Source organism: Lagopus muta, chromosome 3 (assembly GCF_023343835.1).
Source record: "Lagopus muta isolate bLagMut1 chromosome 3, bLagMut1 primary, whole genome shotgun sequence".
Classification (NCBI taxonomy): Eukaryota; Metazoa; Chordata; class Aves; order Galliformes; family Phasianidae; genus Lagopus; species Lagopus muta.
Genome location: NC_064435.1, coordinates 83037641 through 83062064, shown reverse-complemented (window position 1 = coordinate 83062064; position 24424 = coordinate 83037641). Strand labels below are relative to the sequence as shown.

General features: G+C 37.6%; 1 long non-coding RNA gene across 1 annotated transcript in view; it reads right to left on the bottom strand.

Annotated features, from left to right (window-relative positions):
* The window catches only part of LOC125691028 (uncharacterized), a 237164-nt gene extending 216584 nt beyond the window's left edge, over positions 1–20580 (bottom strand). Inside the window, exons 1-2 of the long non-coding RNA XR_007375887.1 lie at positions 20492–20580; positions 15218–16205 (exon numbers count right to left, since the gene is read on the bottom strand). This is a non-coding gene — a long non-coding RNA (uncharacterized LOC125691028). The remainder of the gene's footprint in view (positions 1–15217; positions 16206–20491) is intronic.
* Positions 20581–24424: the final 3844 nt, after the last annotated feature.

Below are 24424 nucleotides of genomic sequence, written 5' to 3'. Positions count from 1 at the left end.
CATAAATGAATTTCAAAGCCTTCGCACTTATCTCAGGTTGCTCTGAACACACAAAATTTCTTTTCTGGTTTGAAAGTTGTGATATTGACAAGAAATGTATCAGTAGGGCTGAGATTAAAGAATATTGTAGCTCATACGTACCTTTCCTACTCCAGTTGCTGACACAGTTTTGAAAAATAAGGAGATTTATTTAATTGCTACATGGACATCCTGTGCAGTATATGTATATATTCTAACTATAAAAACAGCGCACAAAAGAAAATGTACATGCACTAAGGATTAGTTATAGAGGAGCTAATGGAAAGACACTGCCTCCTGGGTTTACTGAGGAAATGTAATTTCTATAATGAATCTGCCTTTTTTCCTCTTTTTTTTTTTTTTTTTAAATCCCTGATAGTTTAGACCCAGGCAGTAGTGTATATGTTCTAGTAAGAGAAAGTGGTACAGTGGCACTATTATGAAAGACAGAATGGAACCCAAATAAATGAGCACTGAATAGTGAGACGTCAGAAGAAAGCAGAAAATTGCTGCTTTAGGAAGGGAAAAAAAGCCAAACCATTTTCAATAGTCATCAGTAGCCAAAAAGAAAAAAAAAAACCACACAAAACCACCATCAGTGTTTGTTTATTGATGATAACTAGATACGCTTCTGTTAGTATTCCAAAGCCAGCCCTGCCACAGTAATGTTTATTATTACTATTTGTAGCTGTAGGCAGCTAGAGGCTCACTATGTCTATCCCTGTCTTATCATCTTAAAAGATTAATCTTCAAACAATGATCTGTTGATATCATTAATCTTAGTCTTGAACTTCTTTGTTGTTCTTGCCCAGTAATGAACAGTGCCACAAAATATGCCTCGCCTTCAGAAACAAAAAGGACCTGATTTGTTGGGACACTGCACTTTGTAATTTCTCACTACCACACAATATAAATGTAAAAGCACAAACTATTCTCTACATCACTGCCCCATTTTTACACCAAGCCAGCTCTTTTTGCATTCATACAATTACTGCTGCTTTTAGGGTAGAAAACCATTGGCAAGATTTGACGTTCATTCCACGGTAGAAATGGTTGCACAAAGTGCAGGTCAATAGCACAGAATCACAGAAAATGCCAAGTCAGAAGGGATTCAAAAGGATCACTGAGTCCAGCTCCTGGATCCACACAGGACCTGTTTGAAAACAGCACAGCAGCTTTCAACTTTGCACCATGTGAAAAGAAAGGAGACAGTTTTTCATTGACTAGGGGCACATTTTCTTCCACAAACTAGAACTACACAAACAGCCAACTGCTCACATATTTCACCCTCAGTTAAAAACTCCACAGCTCACCTTCCTGAGATTTCAGCCATTCCCACCCCTTACCTTCTTGTGTAAAAATTATCTCTACTAGAAATAAGTATTCCTTGTTACACAGAAATACTTATAAGTCATTTTTGTGTCTTCCAAAGAAAATACGTATTTACATCACAAATTTCAACCCACTATAAATTTTAAAATGAATTTTTCCTTTATTTCCCTGTTTTTAGGAAAAAAAAAATGAAATATAGGATACTATTTCCATGAAAATCAAAATTCACAGTGAAATCTAGTTCTCCATATATTAGTACTGTTCTAAGCTGCTTATCTCAGTGGAACAGATAAAATAACTATTCTAATTCCCAAACTAAGCATTTTCCCTGAGCTAGTGCAGTGCTGCTCTGAACCGATGGTTATACAGTATTAATACATTTGAGCCAGTACACAGCAGAACTATTAACTGTGCTTTTCTTCCACTCAGCACAGCTCACCTCTGTGGAGTTCCAGGCAATGGAGAACTGAATGCAATAATCCTTATGTCAGATTGGCACCAATTGTCCTCAGTATATTCAATGCAATACAAACTTAAGGAGTGGTTGAAGGGGAAAAGCTAAGTGATACTAAGGCAATAGAACCTTAAGAAGTTTCAAAACTTCTTATGATTAGGAGAATTGTTGCCATTTTCTCCATTCAATTTCAGACCATCCTTCACAGTGTCTCCCTCAGTGTGGATTTCCCCCTATAGCATTCTGATTAGACCTACTCTCACATTCAGAGTAATTCCCATACTGTGCCACTCTCATAGACATTATAGAATCACAGAACGGCCAGGGTTGGAAGGGACCTCAAGGATCATGAATCTCTAACCCCACTGCCACAGGCAGGGCCACCAACCTCCCCATTTAATACCAGACCAGGCTGCCCAGGGCCCCATCCAACCCGGCCTTGAACACCTCCAGGCATGGAAGGAGCATCCACAGCCTGTCTGGGCAGCCTGTTCCAGCATCTCACCACTCTCTCTGTAAAGAACTTCCCCTGACATCCAACCTAAATCTCCCCTCCCTGAACATAAAAATATTTCCCCTTGTCCTGCAGTTATCAACCCTTTCAAAGAGTTGATTCCCCTCGTCTTTGTAGGCTCCCTTTAGGTAATGAAATGCTGCAATGAGGTCACCCCACAGCCTTCTTTTCTCCAGGCTGAACAAGCCCAGCTCTCTCAGCCTGTCTTTATACACTCTTTCTCTAATGAGTGAGAACAATCCCAGTTAAGTGCATACAAATAGGTTATGATCTTTTCCTCTCTCCTCATGGGCAGCAATCCACCAGCTGGAGAAATGTGAAAAAAAACAATGTGCTCAGGTGAAAACAGAAGTGCCACACTCTACTTTGCCTAAATATTAAATAGTAAAGGAAGTCTCCAACTTCCCCAGGTTATTCAGACTGAATAAAATCATGAAGCAAAGTCTTTGTCACTCTTATTGCCTATTTAATCAGTCAAATATAAAAGAATTTGCCAGAGTTATTAAAATCTGTACTAAACTTGCCCCACAATCCCCATCTGGCAGATAGCTAATTCTGTACTGTATATTGGGCTCTGAAACAAGTCCGTGGATTACCATAAACTCAGTTATGTGTACTCTAAATAACACTACCAGAGTTTACCATACTTTTTAAAATCACCTGATTCTGGAGGTAAATGTTGCTACGCTCAGCATTTACCCAAAATTAAAATATCTTAATATTTGATCAAATGATCAAATTCCCTTTTTGATGTTTCTTATGTATAGGAAAGTAAAATAAAACACTCCAATTTGTTACAAGAGAACAATCTAACAATATATTTAGCCATAGCTAAAATGGTTGCATCTACAATGCTTAAGCTTACTACAAAAAAAGAATAATTTACATATGTTAGGTATTTCTATCTCAATTACATGCATTTGCAAGGAACACAAAGAACTCCAAGTCATAAGAAAGAGTGCAAGTGAAAAATAAACAAAAATCAAGATTGCTCTAAGTAAACAACATACAAATTCCACATAGATAAAGGATCTTATTTTACTCCCATTAAATTCTATTGCAAAATTCCCAGTCACTTTAACGTGAGAGAGGAAGAAGACGGACATGTGAGGAAAACACAGAACTCAGCCTCTCTAAATACGGACTGCAACAGGTTATCAGTGCAATCTGTAAGCAGAAGACTCAGAACTCAATTCAGCCTGCAGGTGTACAATTTAGAGTTGAGGTCTGTAAGGAGTTCTCTCCCTTTCCACATACATACAAGGATCAGGAGGAAAAAGCTCAGTGGCAGAAGAAACAGAGACCCACAGTCCCTGCAATCCCTGTGGACTCCCTGCAAAGAACAGCAAGTTCTTCTCACATTCTTATCAACTCCATTCATTTGAATACTTAACATAGCTGGGTTTCCTGGTACCCTTTCAACAACACAATGAGTTATCTGATCAAAATAAAGGTAATTCTTGGGGCAAAATAGGAATAGAACCACCTAGCCTGTATCTTCCCTGTCACTGTTTCTCATCTGTAAAGGAAGAGGACACTGAGTTACCTTGTAATATCCTTCAATAGACAATTCAAAAAATGAAGCTTATCTGCAGATAAATAAAGTAATGGTCAAGTTCTGAAAACTTGACACAGGAAACATAATAAGATCCAGAGGCAACAACAACTTCTCTGTTTTGTGGGCAGTCTACCCCTCCCTATCTTTGTATTGCTCTGTAGAACAAGGTTATATCATCAGGTGATACAATGCCACAATATTTCACATAAGGTTCTTTGCTTCTTTCCCACCCCTCTCCCCCCATTCTTTTGACATTACAATTTTTAACACCAGAATATTTATGTTGGCTACAATAAATATATATCATATTGTATGAAAATCAAATCTCTTAAGAATTTTTTTAATCAAAAAGTATCCAAATCTGAAAAATCTTGTATACGCAGTTAAGTTCCCATCAGTGAAATTCCTTGTACGAATATCATCAGGCTTGCTGATGAATTCCTCTCAGCCAGTATGCTGTGAAGAATAAGATAAAAGACAGGAGTAAACAAAAAGTTGGAGCATTTAAAAAGCACAAATAAAGCAGAAAAACTCAGATGACCATAGAGGGGGGAAAAAAAGTCAACTTCATTGCAGCCAAAGGAGCTATCCAGCAAAATCCAGCCCCCAAAAAATCCTTGCTTCCAAGTTTTGTTTGTATTTTTAGTCCCTGTTAAAACATCTCTAAAATATGCAAGCAATGACTTTGAAAAGCAGTAATTGTGATATTAAATTTTATTGAAATTCGCTGGGAACTGATTTGTGTACAGGCTCTTGTACTGAGTTCCCATGAAGCCGTAAAACGTTTAAAATACTGTCTGTGCAAATGCAAAATTTATGAATTCACACATCTCTGCTTGATTTATGTGAAATAATAATGCACTATTTAATGCTTAAACATGGCTAGGAGCAATGCTAGGCTATCAAGATGTACAATGAAATAATAGATTTATAAGACGGATAACCTTCCTGCCTAGAGAAGCTTGTTTAAAGGTGTTGTACAGATATATTAAACTATATGTAATTTTATACTAACTTAATGCTGTAGGCCTATACTGCAAGCAGTAAAAGATTACTGCCACAGTATTTGCAATAATAAAATGATCTGGCTATTCAACATAAGGTATCAGAGGAGTGGAAAAAATACGATTTCAAACTTTTTACTCCCCTCTTTTGATTTAATTTAAACAGTTAGCAACTATCCTTGCTTTTCACCGCTCACTGTCAACAACTGTCATCAGATTTATCAAAATTACTGTTCCTTGGTCCTCCGGGGGTGAAATGTTGTCTTTTTTTCCTGACACTAAACAACACCATATTCAATTACTTTTTGCATTGGAATAGAAGGGACTTCACAAGGTTCACGGTGCCTCTTTCAAAATTAGACTTCTGCTAAGGTAGAAACTATTACTACAACCTTGTTATGAGTGGTAGCTTTCATCAGTTGCATATTCCTTGCAAGATGTATAAAAGTTGTAGAATCTGGTTCTTACTTCAACAAGTAGCATACAACACTGCATAGGTATCCATGCTATTGGCTGACATTAGCAGGACCGTTTGCAAAAGCAAGCAAAAAACAGAAACTCAGCATCACATCCTGGAGAACTTGTATCATAAATTCAATTACATACTCATGCTAGAAAAGCCTCCATGTACTCCACATAAAATACTCCCCCATAGTAGAGTCTCTTCTCATAATCAAAAAACAGAGTGGAAAAAGTTATCAGCCAGAAGACCTTTAAATAAAAGGACCTGTTCCACAGTGTAAAGATTTTGAATAGCGCTCTTCCCTCAGAAATAAATTAATTGTAAAGTTAAGCAAACAATCCTATGTTTTTTTTCCTCTTCATCAGTTTTAGACCTATTTATTAAGTGTTCTCGATGACCTTTTTTCCTTAATAAAACATAATCTGTATGCTATTAAAAGAAGTTGGACTCATGTTTTGTGAGAATTCCAGTGTGTAAAAAGTCAGTCCAGATCACAGATACCTTACCTGCACTGCTGTATTCTTAGTTATGAAAGCGAGTGGTTTGCTTAAGTCAATCATTTTCAGGGTTGGAGGTGAAGGGTGGGGATTAAAAGGACTGTGAACATGTTTGATGGACAACTTTGTGTAGTACACAAAAATTACTTTATTTTTCATCTTGTACATAGGATTTCCACAGACTGAATCCTGCTCCTTGATACGCTCAGACCATGAGATAGTTTGGAACTCACACAGAATGCGTTCAAGTGACTCCAGGTTTTGGTATGCAATTACTAGCTTATATACATGAATAGAAATCACACCAATTCAAATCCAGTTAAGATTTAAGCAATCAGTACAAAACAAAGAATAAAGGCAGTGCAGTATAAAATTAAGTTGAAATACCTTCCCACTCAACAGTTAAACTTAATAAAGCCATTCTGTCTGGCTTTAACTTTTCCAGACAGCTGTAGTCCTATTTCTGCACTCACACAAACCAGTCATATTCTCTACATAATAATATTCATGCTAAGCCGATATCCATGATCTCTTGAGCACTTCTGCAGTTATAAACTTGGGAGATTGCCAGAAATTAAGGAAAAGATTCATCTTCTCAAACTGCAGATGTTTAAAGTATAGATATGTGCTCATGAGCTCATCAGTAGTAGTTGTGTGCTTGATCTGTCTCATAAGGTCAAGATAAATCATATCCTAGAGGTACCTATTTCTATATGTTGATTAAGAACACAAACTACAAGTTAAATTTAGAGTTTTGCACTGCAGCAGTTTAAAGACACACCAATTCCGTTCTGAGCTTTTAACAGTACTTACACCTTAGCCAATACTTTCCTTTATTCAATCTCAACATGACTTAATAAAGAATATACAAGCTACATGATGAGTTTCTTACAGAGAATGACTGAAGCTAATGGCGTCCTCCTCCAGGTTTCTGTTTCTCCAGGGAAGGAAGGAAGGAAGGAAGCAAACCAGAACTCACTGCAAAGATTTCTGCTGACTCAGCAGGTGCATCACAAGTCTGCACTGAGGTACACTATTCACATTCCCACTCTCCTCTGAGCCTGTAAGAATCCTACATGGAAAAAGAGTCTCTTTATTCTCTGGCACCAGCACGTACCATACAAATTACTTTGGTTTACACTACATTGTTCTTTGATGATTTTCCATACTGTCCAAGTATCCTAACAGACCTTTAACTAAACGTTATAAACACCCTAATGAGACAGGGAAAGTGCTGTTCTGCTACCATGAAAATGAAGGAACTGAAAGATCAGTATTATTGACTGTGCATTTAAACCATTTGCAAAATATCTGCGATTCAGTTTCTGGACTTTTTGGGTTCCCAAAGCATAACTTCAAAATGCAATCGGTACCTATTGCTCTGAGCTCAACAGGAGCTGAGATCATTCCCCTTTCCTGAAAATCATGTTGAAGGTCTTTCAGTTTAGGCCTGCAAGAAGTAAATCCCAGAAAAATAGGGGGCTCTTTTGAACATATTTTCCTGAATTACTGGCTTATAAAATAAAACATCTGCTAGCCACTCTAACAGTCAACTTAATTAACAGCACAGAAAGAAATACTATGTTTGAGCACCTAAATCATATACCTGCATGCAGCATAACTACTTACGCATGTTAGTGTTTCCGATTCCATCATTTATGTCCAAAATAAGGAGTTGTGATAACTCGCAATTGTAAATACTCTGGTTTACTCGCTCTTTTTTCTTTCATATTTATTTTTTTTCTCAGCAGTGGTTAGCACATAACAAACATTCTAAGGGGAAAGAACTTTGTTTTTTACTAATGACGCTTTTAATAGCCACTTAAGCCCAGATGAAGTAGAGTGTAGACAGTTTTATATATACCTAGGTGTTGAGCCTTCTCTCTAACCAGTAAAAACTGCCTTTGCAAAATTTAGAAAGAAATGAAGTCCAAACTAAATAATATTTCACTTCCATGAATGTTAGCAACAGCTGAAGAATGTTTCCTGCATTTTCAGAATCTGAATAAATATTATTTTAAGCCAGTGCAGTACTGAGTATTTATGGCTGTGTGTGCTGCAAAGCCACACAGAAGATGGTGAAGGGAGGTGAAGGTGACATAGGCTTCATGAATCATGGTATTTCATCTGGTAAAAAGAGTTATCCTACAGTTCCCCATTTGGAAAAGAAGCAACTTTCAAGAGAAAAGCAAAATAACCCCCAGTGCGAAATTAACCATTCTCTTTTATCTGCACAAACCCAGACACTTCTAGCTTCTCTAACAGTGACAACTTGGGCTTTAAAGCCTCCATTACACAAATTTGCAAAGAATCTAGACAAAAGATTTGCAACTAGAGTTCCACAATCAGAAAGGAGAAATAAGAAATGAACTATATACTAACATATGTGTATTTAACAACTACAATTATAGGCATTTCGAGCAAAATTCTTTCTTCCATTAACTAGAGATTTGCCACCAAGATTTGATGCAAGATACACGATGAAACTTGCCTTAGGTAACCACAGGAGAACCAAAAGAAATCCATGAGCTTCATCCAAGGTCATTTTTAACTAAGTTGTAGCAAAATTACTGTGAAAACTTAAAAGTAGATAATAAAAATTATTCCGTATGGGCATACTCTCAGAGGGAGAGAAAACTGTAATATGTAATACTAAATAATAAACTCTAATATAATATACCACAAACAGAGGGACTTCTCTGTCCTATCATGCTCTCTATTTTCATGATGCCCAGCTTCTGTGACAAAAAGATCAGTTCACTTCCAAAAGAGCATAACTTCTGTGCAAGTCAACTCTGGATGCGCTCCAATGAAAATGTTTGAAAACACTGTAAAATATTGTAAGTGTAATAGAAAAGCAAAAACACTCATTACATGCAGCATTAGAAGATCAGAAATTTGGAGATTGAAAGCATCTTGCAAAAATCCAAACATCAGATACAAACAGATACATCTTTGTGAGAAGTAAATACAAGAAAGGAACACTTGTAAAATAATTCCTATTCCGGAAGATTTGCTTAACAACAAAATAACATTAATCATGGAATAACCCCAACTTCAATTTCAATGGGATATAAACTGAAAGTGAAACATATCAGTATAGGGACAAAGACCACATTTCAGCCTAAAGTCACTGTTTTGGGTATTCTACTAAACAAGTGCTGGCATTTCAATAGTGCAACAAGGCACCTATCTCACAGAAGGTATGCTGTTGTAGTCTAGACCTTTATTCAAGTAAAACATACCAAGATACGCTTCAAGAAAGTAGCACTCAACGAGAGTCACACGCCAATACTGCTAAGGAATAAATATTGTAAATATTTAAAGTTATTCTGGTAACTGAGTACATACTGCAGCTTACAGTTGAAAGTATACCATAATACTGTGAGAAATCACTGCAGCTATGAACTAAAAGTTAGAGTATATTATGCATTTTAGACAAATATATCTATTACTTCTTGCTTAATCTCCTTTTCACCAAAACTGCATTCCCTCATCAGAACACATCACATGTCAAACTGGTAAAATAAAACGTATCAAATTCTGACCTCCATCATTAGATTTTTCTAAATCCAAAGAATTGCTTGTGAATTTGAGCCTGTATAATCAATGGATATTAAGATGTTACAATCACAAAATAAACAGGAGAGTTAGGGGAAGTAGATTATGATAACAAAAGAGAATAAATGAAAGGCTAACCTTTAGTTGGGCTCACCACAAAACACCAAGAGAGGTGATCTCCAGAAGAGATCCTTGCCCACTGGCAGCCAGCTCTTCAATAGGTCTAGGAGAGGTGCAGCCAGCCTCCACCCCTTCCGGCAACACAGGTGAATTGCCTTCACCTGTGCTCCTCTCTCTGGCTGACTCATGGCTCGCCTCAGGTGTTCAATCAGAGGTTCAGGCCGTGACTTAGCAGTTCCCATACAGAAGCCATTTCTATTTGTCCCTCAAAACTCTTTTAGTTCCCACATGCGTAACTTCAGAAAAGTTTAGCTGAACTTTCTAAGAAAACGCTCCATTAAGCTATGACTAAGCATCTAAAGTTTCAGAGCCCAGGAGGGAATTTGCTGCAAAATTACAAGCAATTGAACATTTCCACTACAATTAATCGTGTGCCCTAGGAAATGTACATCTCAGACAATTAAATTTTCTCCTGCTTACTCTCAGTGCAGCATTTTCAGTTGGTCATAACCTTTTCTTGACTCCATTTTCTTAAAGTGGATGGTCCTCCTAGGAGTGTCCCTGTGTCACTTCATAATTTTACGTCTGTCAGTATGTTTAAGACTTGCACAATTAGGTGCTTAAAGCTATACTTCTATAGTCACATGTAGGAACATAAGGGTGGTTTTATTCCCCAGAATTTCAGGCATTGCAGCTCCAGCTGACTTCAGTAAGAGTATGAAGGTGCTATAGTCAGTACAACTAAAAAATTAAAACTTCTCTTGTTAAAGAAGCGGCTAATTTTGCTATAGTATGAATATTACCTCATGTTGAATGACAAAATAAGACCATTTCTTTGTGGATCTAGGATTGTTCTGATCCAGTGAATGCAATGGCAGAATTTTATCAGCCAAGGCTCTGCTCCATCTGCCCTCAGTTCAGAGCCACTGATTCTACAGTACATAGCACATCAGCAGAATTACACATTGCAGTGTTGATCACATTTAATTTTTAAATAAAATGTCTTCAGTTTGATGAGGAAAACGAGTAAACAGAAGCTTGAAAATAAAATGAAAAACACAAATTGACGTAACACACTAATACATTCCAGTGTCATCTAAAACATAAAGCCTTTTTGTCCCAAGGGCACAATATACAAGGGCTTCTGCTACTCATCTCACACCAAAGAGGCATCCTGACAAGTGAGTAATTTCAGGGACACAGTGAATTTCAACAAGTAAAGACCAGTTCAAAGCTGATTTTTATTTTTTTTTTTAATTATTTTTAACAGAATACTTTGGTACTTAGGCACTAGCAGTACACGAGATGTGGATTACAGCTAGGAAGCCTGCAAAATAGCATGTTTCACTGCCCGGGTTTCAGAACAACATTGCAGAGTTCTCAGATACTGGGAAAAGGAATACAGGGACAATATTGTGTGCTTCTATCTGCACGCCAAATCATCCCTCAACACAGGAAAAACTAACCATGTGAATTAATTCTCCCTCTTCCTATCTACTTGCACTGATGGGACTGCAATAATTTCAGGCAGATGATTGAAGCTGTAGAAACTTACCTGGTGTTGGTCTGATTACCAGTCTTGTAACAACTGCAGGAATGGGATGGAGGTTCCCTGAGCTGAAACACAGGAAAACTAACAGGGATTCCAGTATCTTTTAAAAGTAATGTTTGCGTGCAGATGTAAAACAAATCCTGTCCCTTTCCAGGTAAGGAAATCCAATAGTTGCAATTATCTACAAGGAGGGTTTTGTGCAGTGAAGAGCCATTATTTATTTCTGACAGCAGGATTCCCATTCTTAAAGCCCCTAACTAAACAGGTCATTCCTGATTGAGTACTTTCCATTCTCCACGGTCTGGAAGTCCTCTGGATGTATGAATTGTGTAACAAAGACCACATTAATACACACGCTGGATGACTCAATTTACTACATTCACTTTTTTCCATTCACTGTACTTCTTATAGACACCACTACTGAAAAATAACATTATTCTGAGGGCGCATAAGAAAAAAACATAACAGCAACCTCTCACCATACAAAGTATGGAAGTTAACAAGCCTATATTAAGCAACAGGAATTTTTTCTGGTAGTAAATACAGAACACAATAAGTCCAATGAGATTTATAAGGTGTTAATATACCCTAAGGTAAATAAACGTATTTATGATCCTCAAGGAGCCCTGAGATGGCTAGGCAGTCTTAGATTCATGGATGCTTGCAACACAGGAATAAAAACAAAAGCAAAGAAAAAGTTTTAAAGCACGGAATCACAGAAGTGCCTGACACAGTGAAATGGTTCCCTCTTCTGGCCAAAGCTGGAGGAGACTAAACTCTCACTTTCTAACTGCAATTGGGTTATCCATAGTATTAAGAATAAAAACACGATTCTAATTTTACTTCACAGCAAAGTTATCTAAACACTGTTAAAACATCATCTTAAATTACTGCAGACAGGAGGCAATGTTGAGAAAACTCCTTAGTGAAGGTCACATAACTGGCCTGCAGCACTTCAGATACAGACAGCCTTACTCATAAGCAAATACTAGCGTAACGCTTTTTAAAATTAGTGGTCAATAAATGAACATGCATTCCTTCACAGGAAAGAAACTGTAAGAAACAGTTAAAGACAACAAAGATCAGCTAACAGCATTCTTTGAAAAAGAGTCTTCCCACCCCCAGTTAACTACTAATTTCTATCAACACTTCAATGCAAACACCTGCTGGCATCAAGTGAAAGGCACAGTGGTCTTGATAGGTAAACACAAGCAAAAATGAGCAGTTCTGTGCAGACAGTTTAAACAAATGTACTCTTTTACCAAATCTTCCGTTACGTTGACAGATAGACTTTAAAAGTCTATGACAGTGCATTGGAAGTAATGATAAAGTTCAAAAAATAAAATAAAAATCCTCACTTCCACATATTCCACTTGAGAACCAAACTACTCTGCTAACAGTACTAGTGCTTGTTCAGTAGCACAGTATCTTTTCTCCACAAGACAAACAGAAATATTTTAATATATTAAATTTGTAATAGGAAGTCAGCAAATAGCAAGTTGAACTGAAAGAGCGACTCCTGGGGCAATCAGTAAAAAATATCAAATTGAATAATATAATTTTGGAGTTGAATATGTAACTGACTGCTTTTCTATGGTCAGAGCCTATTGTGAGCCTCATCAAAGGAAATATGATCAGTAAAATAAACAATGCAGAAATCAGAGGAGCTGCAAGAACTAAGGATGTTTGCAACAGAGAAACTCATGAAGAATCACAGCAATAATTTAGAGTGGTATTAAAGCCTAAGAGTTCATTCAGAGCACTGAGCATGGTAACAGTTAACCACAGGAACTAAATTCACGAGCAAACCTGCAGACATCTAGAAAAACAGTGGCCAATACCAAAGAACCAACTGAAACTCTGCAACAAAACACCTTTTACACAAATCCGGTCAACTGGAAGGAAGATGGAAGACACAGGAATTCCACAGGACCCTAAATTTTATCCTGATTTTAAAGTTCTGACAAAGAATTTAAGGATGACGCTGACAGCTATGTTTTTCTATTGAAATGCACACAGAATTAAGGATAGGTATGAAATGGATGCATTTGATGCTTCACTTTGTTATAAGCAGACTAAGTTCAGCCATTTGCCTACTCTGAACACTGTCTACTTGTCTCTGAATACAACTTCTTCCACCTTCATCCCTCCTTCTGTATCCCTTTCCTTCCCCCCCAACCCCTTCTAGCTCCCATTTATTGTAATACATTCTGACAAAAGCCAACATTCAGTTTTGGAGACAATGAGTTTTTCAAGTGATATTCTTCTGGGACTTTTCCCTCTCCTAGGAGATTTCCAGTTCCTCACATGCTAAAAATCCTATCAGCTCTAACTGCTACAAGGAAACCAAGAGAAATCTCACTGTGCAGCACACGTTACTCAAGCCTAAGTGTCACCTGGTTAAGGATGACATACTGGGGAAGAACTTAAAACATTTATTCCAGTCTTTTGTGCTTTAGGACTTACACTCCTAGATTTCAATATGAACTCAGAGCATCGAAGTTCTTTGCAAAAGGATCCTCCTCTCCTCCACCAACTTAATGTGGCCAAGTAAATCTGAACCACTTCAATACCTCGTTTTCCTCCACCACCCTCACTCATCATACTGATACTGAGTCTACAGGCTCTGATTCAAATCCTGCTTTTTTCATTCAGCATGAATCAGAGCAGGCCAATTAAATCTTAGTATTAAAGCAAAAACAACAGTTAAAAGCAAACAGAGTATAAAATTTTGGCTCTACAGCAGCCCACAAAGAAATTGAAAGTAAGAATACGGAATAACAAGAGGAAGATTTTGAACCAGGTGTTAGTCTGTGTGTTCACAGCTGGAAAAAATTAAGTCACTACTGAAATTGCTCCATAAAGAACTGTGGTAAAAAGGAACAAGCCTTGCTTAGAATGATGAGTTCCTTCTACAGAAGCAAGTTGTGCAGGGCCAAGGACAGGATTGAGTATCAATCTATGATCATCCCTAGTATTCTAGCTGCTGGCATATTGCCTGCTATGGCTTCATGCCATGCCATGAGCGATGTCCCAGCCAAAATCCAGGCTTGGTTTGAGGGCAAACACAGGACAGCAGTTGTTCTCAATACACAGTACAGATGAAGGCAGTCTTCCAGAATACAGGTAAGGAAGGGATGAGTTTAACTTCATGGACACAAGCTACAAAATTTGTCTTTGTAATTTATATCAGAGGCAAAAACAGGACTTAAGCAGCGCTTAATTTTTTGCTTCTCTTGCATTGAAATACAGTGAATTTCAGTATGCTATCTAACCTTTAAGAAGTGTTGTAAGATATACATTACTTATACAACACAAAGATTTTCTTTCAATTCCACGTTTTTTCTCAATAGGACTTCTTGGAAGAAATCTATGAATACAATGCTACTATTTATATACGCCTGTCTTCTTTTTCATCACTTTGTATTGCATGAAAGAATGACACAAAGTTCAGGCAAAGCACAAGACATCACAATGTTTTCAATGCTAACATTATACAATGATGAGCAATCCTGCACTGTGTCCAACAGAATAAAAAGGAGCAATTAATAGAAAACTTCTATCAACCTAGATGTTGTTATCATCAGTTAGGATGCCTACTTTACAAAAACATTATCAGGTGCTTTATACTCTTCTGTATGTACACTGTTTGCTCTGAAAGTAAAGCCTCCTATTTATTTCCAGAGAAACTACAGTGGACACAAAGAGCACAATAACACTATTTGATAGAGCAAATTCTCAGCTACAAAACAGTTTTTTTTTTTTGTTTTTTTTTTTTACATAGTCACCACCATTATTTCTGCATTTTCACCAACAGTGAACGAGGGCCTATACCCTACACTTACACAGATCTGCACCAACAGAGGCGACCCAGTGTTTCACAACAGCTATAATGCCATTCTGTCTAGGAAAACGTTGCCCACACAGTCCAACTTTCATTATCCCAAAACGATGGAAGTCAGAAAATGCCTAATCTAGACTACAGAGCGGGCACAGCAGGACAGTCAAGATTAGCAATGTGCTCATAACGTAATGGAAAGCACAACAATGACAGCAGAACAGCAAGGTCCTAGGCTGCAGCATGGGAGGATTTGCTCAAATGTAACTGTTGCAGGCCCAGGAATAAAGGAAAAAAGCTGCTTACCTTCAGAAGGCCTCAGGAAGGCAGGTATTTTCAGCAAGACATCTTCACTTCCACTGCCAGCTCTTACACGAGGTCTGGGAAGGGGTAGATCCAACTGTTCTAGTCACTCAGTGCAATGCTTGCACCTGAGCTCCCTGGGTTGGCCCTGCCTTCCTACCAGGTGCTCAATCACTGTTTCAGCCTGTGACTTAGCATTTCTGCTACAGTGCAGTGCACTTCAAATCTGATACAGGCCTGGTGTTGTTGTGTTGCAAGAGAAAAGGTGTCTTCTCTGGCCTGCTTCTGGAAGTTAGAGCCTTTATCTTAGTCAGCATTAATGTTTGCCCAGGTTCCAGGAAACCCAGAAGAATCACGCCTTTCCTATCCCAAAAAACAGCACACATCATTTTACCTGCTGAGGGCTGTGTCTTGAACTTTTCTTCAGTGGGGAATTCATATGTCACCACTCCATGGACTGCTGTATTCTCTTTGGCTCATAACGGTGACACCATGTCTCATCAGTAGTAATGATGCAATCCAGGAAACTGTGACCTTCAGCCTTGTATTAGTTCAATAGGTCCTGACAAACTTGAGTATGGTATTATACCTATTCCTATGTGAACACTCATGGGACCCGCCCGGTGCAAACTCTGTGATATTTCAATGTTGCCACCACTGTTTCCTATGCTTTACAGCCGATATTCAGCTCTATACACAGCTCCCTTGTCACAGTGTGCCATTTCATGAGGGTGAGCTGATTAAGACACTCTTCATTTCGTGGTGAGACAGCTGTGCAGGCCACACAAAACATAGCTGTCTTTCATTTGCTGTCACCAATGTTAAAATGCACCACCTACTGACTCACTGCACTCACATCCACTGTTTAGTCTCCAAAAATGCTCAGCAACTGTTGATTAATGTCAATGTTGGTTTTTTTTCCACATGGAGGAATTCAACTGCACATCTTTGCATCACCCTTACTTCCACATCAGGCATCTGTCATCCAGTTCTGTAAAAAAAAAATAAAGAATGCAATGGAATATTAGTGTGAGGGTTCAACCTCTACTGTCATACCACCAATATCAATCTCTGATGTTGTGGCCTAACATAGTAAAATAGGAGGCATTACTTTCAGATCACAACTTGTAGATTCTAGGATGTTTTGATCAACACAGAACATTGGAAACAAAAATTTTATATTTTTAACTTCTCATGTTGTTTGTTTTTGAGAAAGGCAACATAGGAATACTCAAAACTGGGTCATATGCGTAGCAAATTTCCAGGAAAGTTAAAACCTTGGTATTTAGATCCACCACTGCAACTTAGTAAAGTGGCCTCCTAAGAAAAGTCTTATCAATCAGTATTTATTCTGATATAAGTTACCAAGAATTCTGTTAAAGACTTATGACATTACTTGTCACGTGTGCTCCATACTTCACATTTTAGAATCCTAGAATGGCCTGGGTTGAAAAGGACCACCTAGTTTCAACCCCCCTGTTATGTGCAGGGTCACCAACCAGCAGACCAGGCTGCCCAGAGCCACATCCAGCCTGGCCTTCAATGCCTCCAGGGATGGGGCATCCACAACCTCCTTGGGCAACCTGTTCCAGTGCTTCACCACCCTCTGGGTGAAAATCTTCTTCCTAATATCCAACCTAAATTTTTACAGTTTTCTAGAAAATAATAATAATAATAATAATAATAATAATAATAATAATAATAATAATAAAACAAAATAAAACCAGACCATATCTTCAGGGAAGAGAGAATCTACAGGTTTTAAGAGGGTTGCTTCTGACTTTTAGATGATAGCAGTTCACCTTTCTGTCAAGTTCATGGACTGTTATGGGCTGTTATAATTCAGTTTCTCATTTCTAACACCAACATAAACTAGTGGAATCAAATTATTACAAAAATTACAATTTAATGGCTTTAGACACATGGGTAAATTAAATATTTTGCATATTATCATATTGCCTTTCAGTTTTGCTTTTTAAATTTAATGTAAGAGGGAACAAAATATTCTTAATTATTAGCAACCATAGAGAAACGTCAAAAAGAAAAGCACGCTTCAGAGTTGAGTAAGATAAGATCAACTGCCACACAACTTAGGATTTTTCTGTCGTAGCTGATTTGGGTTTTTTTTATTATTATTTGTTGTTGTTTTTGTTTGTTAGATTTTTCTTCCAGCAAGGTCTAATGCAGCTCCATGTATCACCAACTTAGAACGCTGTAATCCCCAGGACTACTCAGAAGCATACACCAAAGTTTATAAAAGTGAAGAGGTAAACACAAGCGAAGTGAAAATCTGTTGATAGATGATCTATAGGCTCACAGATGGTTCAGTACAATTTGCTCAGCTTTAATTCCATGTCTTTTGATAGTGGCTTACTGAAGTCAACAGTAAATGGCAAATTCACCTTGAGCGTCATTCAGTTTTGCACTCGATTGGCATTCACACCAGATACACTCCTACATGGAAGGCAGATGCAATATTTAAGCTGTGATGGCACTGCACAGTATTCCCTCACGCAGTACTCAGTTGTGACTGACATGCATTTCTACAGACAGCTTCTCAGGCAGGTCTGCATTTACAAGGGATGATGCCAAGCACTTTTCTTTTGTATTTCTGATGGTTTTCATGCTGAGAGGTGACTCTTGACGTTTTGGCATATTGATGTGAAGAACACGGATATATTTTCTTGCAGTTTTGCATAAGACATATGGGAACCAGAATGCACCTGTCACAAGTTGCCAGCCATAATATATAGCTTGTAAGAAAACATAACCTCTGGGAATATCCAAATGATATTAATATAGTATGGCTAAACGGACAGAGGCCATAGTCAGGCCTGGTGCATAAGGGTACAGCTGCCATTGACTTTGGATACTGTAACACTTTGTTACACCACAGTTGTACCTGGTCCCAAATGACTGCCCCTATAAAATAAACTCCATGTTTGAGCTAATCGCAGTACTAGAGTAAAGACAAAAAAAAAAGTTAAACTGCTACACAACCTTCACTTCTTTCAGGGTTATTATGAAAGCATTTGAAGTAGAAGAAAACAGAAATCACCTTCAAACCACTGAAAGCTCTCTCCTGAATACCCTCACTCAGAACATATATTCTATTTCAATGCCTAAATGATGGATCAAATAATCTCAACGTAAATAAAAACCAAAATATTGGATTCAGAAACACAATTGGAAATAGAAATAGTACATTCTCTGCAAAAAAAAAAGAAAAAAAAAAAAGATCTTCAAACAGAATTTGAATAGCAGCAACTGCTGGTAATATAGAAAGATATACAAACCTCCAATGCTAAAACAAATATTTTTAATCAGAGTAGAACTGACAGCAAAGAAAAAAATCCCACATTAAAATTGTCATTATCTCAACCCACAAGTTCTTATTTCTGATTCTCTCTCCCATCCCACTTGGAGAGAGCAAGCAATCAGCTCTGTGGTGCTCAGCTCTCTACCAGGGTTAAATCACAATACTGACCCCATAGCAAATCAAACCAAAGGCTAGCAGCAATCTTCATCTACATTAGCTCTCAAATCACCATATCTAAAACTGTATAAAGGCTTGGGCAATCTAAATTATCAGTATGCTAATGAAGACAACTGTGAAGCTTGAGGATTCTCACACCTGCAGCACATTCCTAACAGCCAAGTCACATTACCTCTTCAATAGGAAACACAAAATCACAGTAAAAACAAGTTTTATAGCCCCTGAAAGCTGACAAACCTTCAGCCTCACAATAATCAACATCCTTACGAATCTGTGATATTAGACCTCATCTTGCAATACCAACTTTGTGCAATCGCTAGACAGCTGTGGGGAAAGCTACTGACTAAATACACAACTGATAACCTACTACTCAAAATGAGAGGTCTCATTAGATATCCTGGGACCATGCTGACATTTGTTATCATCAGAATCAATCTGTCACGTTCCTGAGAACAGAAGTTAAATTAAAAAAATATGAAAACTAAAAAGTAAAGAAATTACTTGTATATCCCAAAATTTATCTCCCACTCATAGCTGACTTCAGATGAACTCAACAACTAAAAATCCCATGAAATAGTTTATATTTTGAACTCATATCTTAAGATGCCTAAGATGAATTATGGAAGAGCTCAAAACAGAACATGCAGTTCTTAAAATGAGCATCAAACTCACAATAGATTAAATTTCTTTAAAGAAAAACATGCAACCAAAAAGTTCAGACCTCCTTGAGATATCGTGCTGTACAGAAAAACACGGAGAAGAGGAACACTGGTTTTAGTTTACCTTTCAAGGGATGGCTTTGTGTGGGTTTTGAGTCTTTTTCAATTGATATACAAAGAATACTAACAGAAATTTCATCCTCCTCCATTTTTGTCATTTTTTATGATGATCTATGGTACTGCCTAGGTGATTATACTTTACCATCTGGTTAACCTTATCAGCTAGACACTAGAAACAAATCCTGTGCAGTACAATTTTATCTACACTTCAGTTATTCTGATCACAGGCAGTTACCCAAAACTATGAAAAATTGTTATGGAGTCTTGAAATGTGCTGCCTAAACCACTTGTGACTGAATTCAACTATCAGTTCCTACACTTTTCAAGAAAAAGATAGCCACCAAAGCTCCACTCATCATCGTGGCTCTGGTGAATGAGAATATGCTGTTAGACCTTAAACAGATTGATAATACCGATTGCTACCAAGGTACTGGGAAAGCAGAACTCAGAGAACACCAACGCAGGGCGAAGATTGTCAGAAGCAAAACAAGTTCCAAATATTCCAGTCTTGGTAACTTATCTGAGTCTGGGAAAAACAACCAGCTATGAAATGTTGCACTTAAATCTTCAGAGCAAAATGCACATGTTAGCTAACCTACACAGTAAGTGTTATTTTAAAGTCTCACACAGTGACTTCTTAATAAGAAAGCTACTTTATTAGTGACATATTTATGGGTCTTCTAATACGTTAGTGAAAATGAACTACTTTTCACAAAGAGGAAATCCTCCTATGTAATCATTGCCCCGTTGTCTGCAAAGACAGAAGCTTTCACAAAGTAAGGGCAAACTCCTAACTGGAGTTAGTAACAGAATACCTCTCCAAGTGTGATCTAGAAAATTTGTTTCTAGATCTAGATTTGTTTCTAAATTTGTTTTGTCTTCCAGCTTTCTCAGGCAGAAGTATTACAATCTTTCTATTATAGGGCTGCTTTGTACCTCTTAGCATCAGAAATAAATGAAAAAACTGAGAAGGAAGAACATACAGAAGTATGTTACAACTACCTTAAAACCATCTTTCAATATTCATCAGACAGTATTCCAAGTAGACAGACCATCTTAACTTCTTGATGCAGCATCTAAAAAAAAAAAAACCACAACAAAAACAATTAAAATTGATGAGAAGTTTAGTTGCACTCAGTACCATGTACCATGCCAGTACTGCGTCACATACAACAAAGAGGTTTGATCCGTAAACAAATGCAAGCTGTTCTACTTCCAGATGACATTTCTATGAGTTATGCAGAACTGATTTGGGTTTCTTCCACAGCCTTTATGCACCACTAAAGTGATAAGCAAGATAGATGAGTAAACCACAAGGAGGTAGGGAGAAATTCCCACAGGAAGGTAGTGTAGAGACAACAAAAGCTGCCTTATACTGTAGCAAGACCCTGATACAGTGCATGGTTAAATATGTGGGAACCTTACATCTCAGTTCCACAGAAAATATATACTTTACTGCATCCACTGGCTAAGAAAGGCTGCAATGAATTACAGTAGCATCCAGAAACCATGCAAAAATATGGAGAATAGCACCAAGTAATCTGTCCTACTGGGTCACCTTTTACAGCAGGACTCCCAAGACGTTGACAGCCCACGCTATTTCTAAGCAAGTAAGCCAGTGTCTTGAAAGGAACTGTTTTTAATACAGTCAAATTCCTCTGTATTCACTGTTACTTAGATGAGAGGCCAATAACAGAATGCATGTTTACTCCTCATATAAAGATTTTAGAGATCAACCATAATCCTGCTTATGTTTATGCCTCGCCAACCTCAAAAATGACCTTAAAGGATCACCACATTCTGCTAACACTAAACTTGGTCTGCATTCTGAAGGAGTTCCATCGCTCCTAACCACTGCTACAGTGCCTCTCTTCCTCATACCTACAGAATGCCAAGAGCTTTGAAATACATTACTATGCAAATATCTTGGGTGCCTTTACTACACATTTATATTGCAGGGTAATCAATAAATTATTATTTCAATATTTATTGGAATCCCAGAATAAGAAAGAAGACAGATTACACAAATCCATCTTAGTTGATTAATGGGCACTCCAGCAAAAGGCATACACTGATGGAGTGGGTCAGTATGCAGACTATATTACTGAATATTTCAGCTCGGTTGTAAATATAGTATCTGTTTCTCTTAGGGACTGTCACACTGAGTGCAGTATAAAAGGCAATAAATTTCAACAGATTAATTAACTCTTTGGTTACTGGGGCTGTGTGTCACCTATCCTGGCACCTAATAAAAAATCCTTTAATGCCAAGACATAAAGAAGGGCCTCTTTGGAAATGAGTTATTAACAGCATTTTGTGAATAGATGGAGAAATTGTAGCCCAGCCATTTAAGTGTCATAAAGTGCAGCAAAGGCTGCTGGAGGCCTCTGAGGGACGCCAGGCAATACCATAACAATCAAATCTGAGATGGAAGAGGGATTGAGCTGTCCACTCAGAATTTTTATATTGTCAAAGAGCAGCGGGGAAATAATGTGATCAAGAAGTGAATTAACCTTGTGTGTGAAAGAAAGGGGATGATCTGATGGAAAAGGCAGTAAAGTAAAAATCACTCCATAATGCCTACATTGCAGACTGGTCATGAGGGGCCCCTAATGTTTGCAGGCTGTCAGGGAACAGATCCAGCCTTCTAACTACTGTAAACCCATTACCTGCATTAGTCTGTAATTGGAATACATTTATTCACACTTTTTAAGTTCTTCTGGTTTCGGTGCTGGATAAACAAAAAAAAAAAAAGAATTTCTACAAATGTTCTTTTTCTATTCTTGTGATAGAACATGGACGGTCTTCTGGGGCAATTAATGAGGAAGGAATGGAAGACTTATGCACCACTTTACATTTATACTTGTGTCTCTATGCAACCATGCTGCTTAGTCTGGTTTCTTGGCATCAGCTCCCTCTGAAGCGAAGCTGGTATTTCTAGCCATAGAAGCTGACACTGTTCCAAAAGGAAATTATGTGATAATCTGTACCAAACCTAACAAAGTTACTTTGATCCACACATCTTTAACATACTAGCCAACCTAGAGTCAGTGAAAGTCACGCAGGACACTTCTGTCAGCTAGGAGTATGGCTTTTTTCCTTTTTTTCTGTACATAAGATAAATATTTTTCGAAGAAACTTTTTATGTCAGTGATGGGCAGAGTTTACAAGTGGATTCATCCAGTGGACACAAGCTTCTTCCATATAAATCACTCTCAATCAGACGTTATATCAGCAAGGCCCAGTACAAAAGCAAAATCATGCATGCTCAAGGCTTACATTTACAGTGACCCTCAAAGATGCAGAGAAATTATACACAAGCTGTGCTCACTACTGATGTTTTGTCTTCTTAGAAGTATTTTCTATTATTAAATAAGGCTGCTTTCCTCCTAAAAATATATTCACTACTGTGATCAGAGCACAACATATGACATTGCAGTGAGACCTAAGGAACACCTAAACAACTGGTAGTAGCATCACTAAAGGAATTGAAAACAAATTAAACACCCTTTAAAGAAGGCTTTCATTTTATAAATTATGCTGATAACCAGAATTATAAATAAGTTCAGTAAAGATTGAAAAATGTACTATAACTGTCCAAATATTCTTTATTGAGAAGAATATAGTTATCATCTATGTCACCATACTTTAGTCCATCTAGCAATAAAAATCAGATTGAAAAATGCAACCACACAAGATCTCCATATTGTTGCCAATGGGTTTTTCTTTGAAAAAAGACCACGCTTCCTAGCCAGCCATTTCTCTCAGAAGAGCACAGGATTTCTGCTACAATCATCCTTCACAGCCATGATCAGCCACCATCATGGGCATAGCACTTGTTCTTCGCTTACAAACCTCCCCAGTTCAGCTTCTAGTACTTCAAACTCTCAGAAACAGAACAGTTTTCATTTAACCACGAAGGTTTACTGAGAACTACTCTTAGATCTTATTTTTCAAGAGCCTAAAGTATGCACTATTGCAGATCTCATAGTGCAGCCTTTTCTCCAAAGAAGTGACACTAAGAAAAAAGCACAACTGACATTTCTGTCAATAACACTTCTTAGACATCCTTTTGTGAAACAGCATGTTTATACTTGTGCAGGGGAACTTATTAAGAGTAGCAGAATGGATTTAAAGTAAAACAATTGCATGAAGAGAATGTGAGTTTATTCTTATCACACTTCATTCAGCAGACCAACCATTCAAGCAGCTGGGTGAGTTTGGAAGCCATTGGATATGCATATACTAAGAGATTACATTACAAATATAACTGTTGAGTCCTGAACTGTTCCTTCAGGATTGTCTGCACACTCCTAAACATTCATGACAACATGAATAACATGACAACATTCATGACAACAAAAATACCTTGAGACACTGTATTATATCCACTTTCAGTTACTACCAGAAAACAGACAAAGATACCACTAGGATTCTCCTTTCAGGGCATGGAAAGATGCAATTTAATCTTTTTCTCCTTTTTGTTCAACCAGCCAAACATCCAAACCAACTAAACAAGCAATACTAGAGATGACATTCAAATCTACAGTTAGTTCAGTCATTTCCCAAGTCTCAAGAACAAATAAATTGCCCAGGAAAACACAAAATGCAACCACACAGCGCTCTGTAGTTGTAAAAAGCACTTTCACCTTAGAGAGAAAAAGAAGTATTTGCAACAAAACAGTTGAATGCAAAAGTCCTTCTGCATGTCTGAAGAGCATCAGTGAGTGCCAAGCAAGGATCAAGTACACCAAAATTCAATCTTGCAGAATTCCAGGCACAGATTGCTAAGCACTGTGTGCAGCAGGGATAGAGAAATCATTTGTCCTGCTTTCAGCATTCCAGTTCAGCATCAGGTGAAAAGATCTCGTCATCGTAGTAACCTCACAGTGATAATCCAATTGCTTGAAATGAAAAATAGTTTTGCCAAAGAAT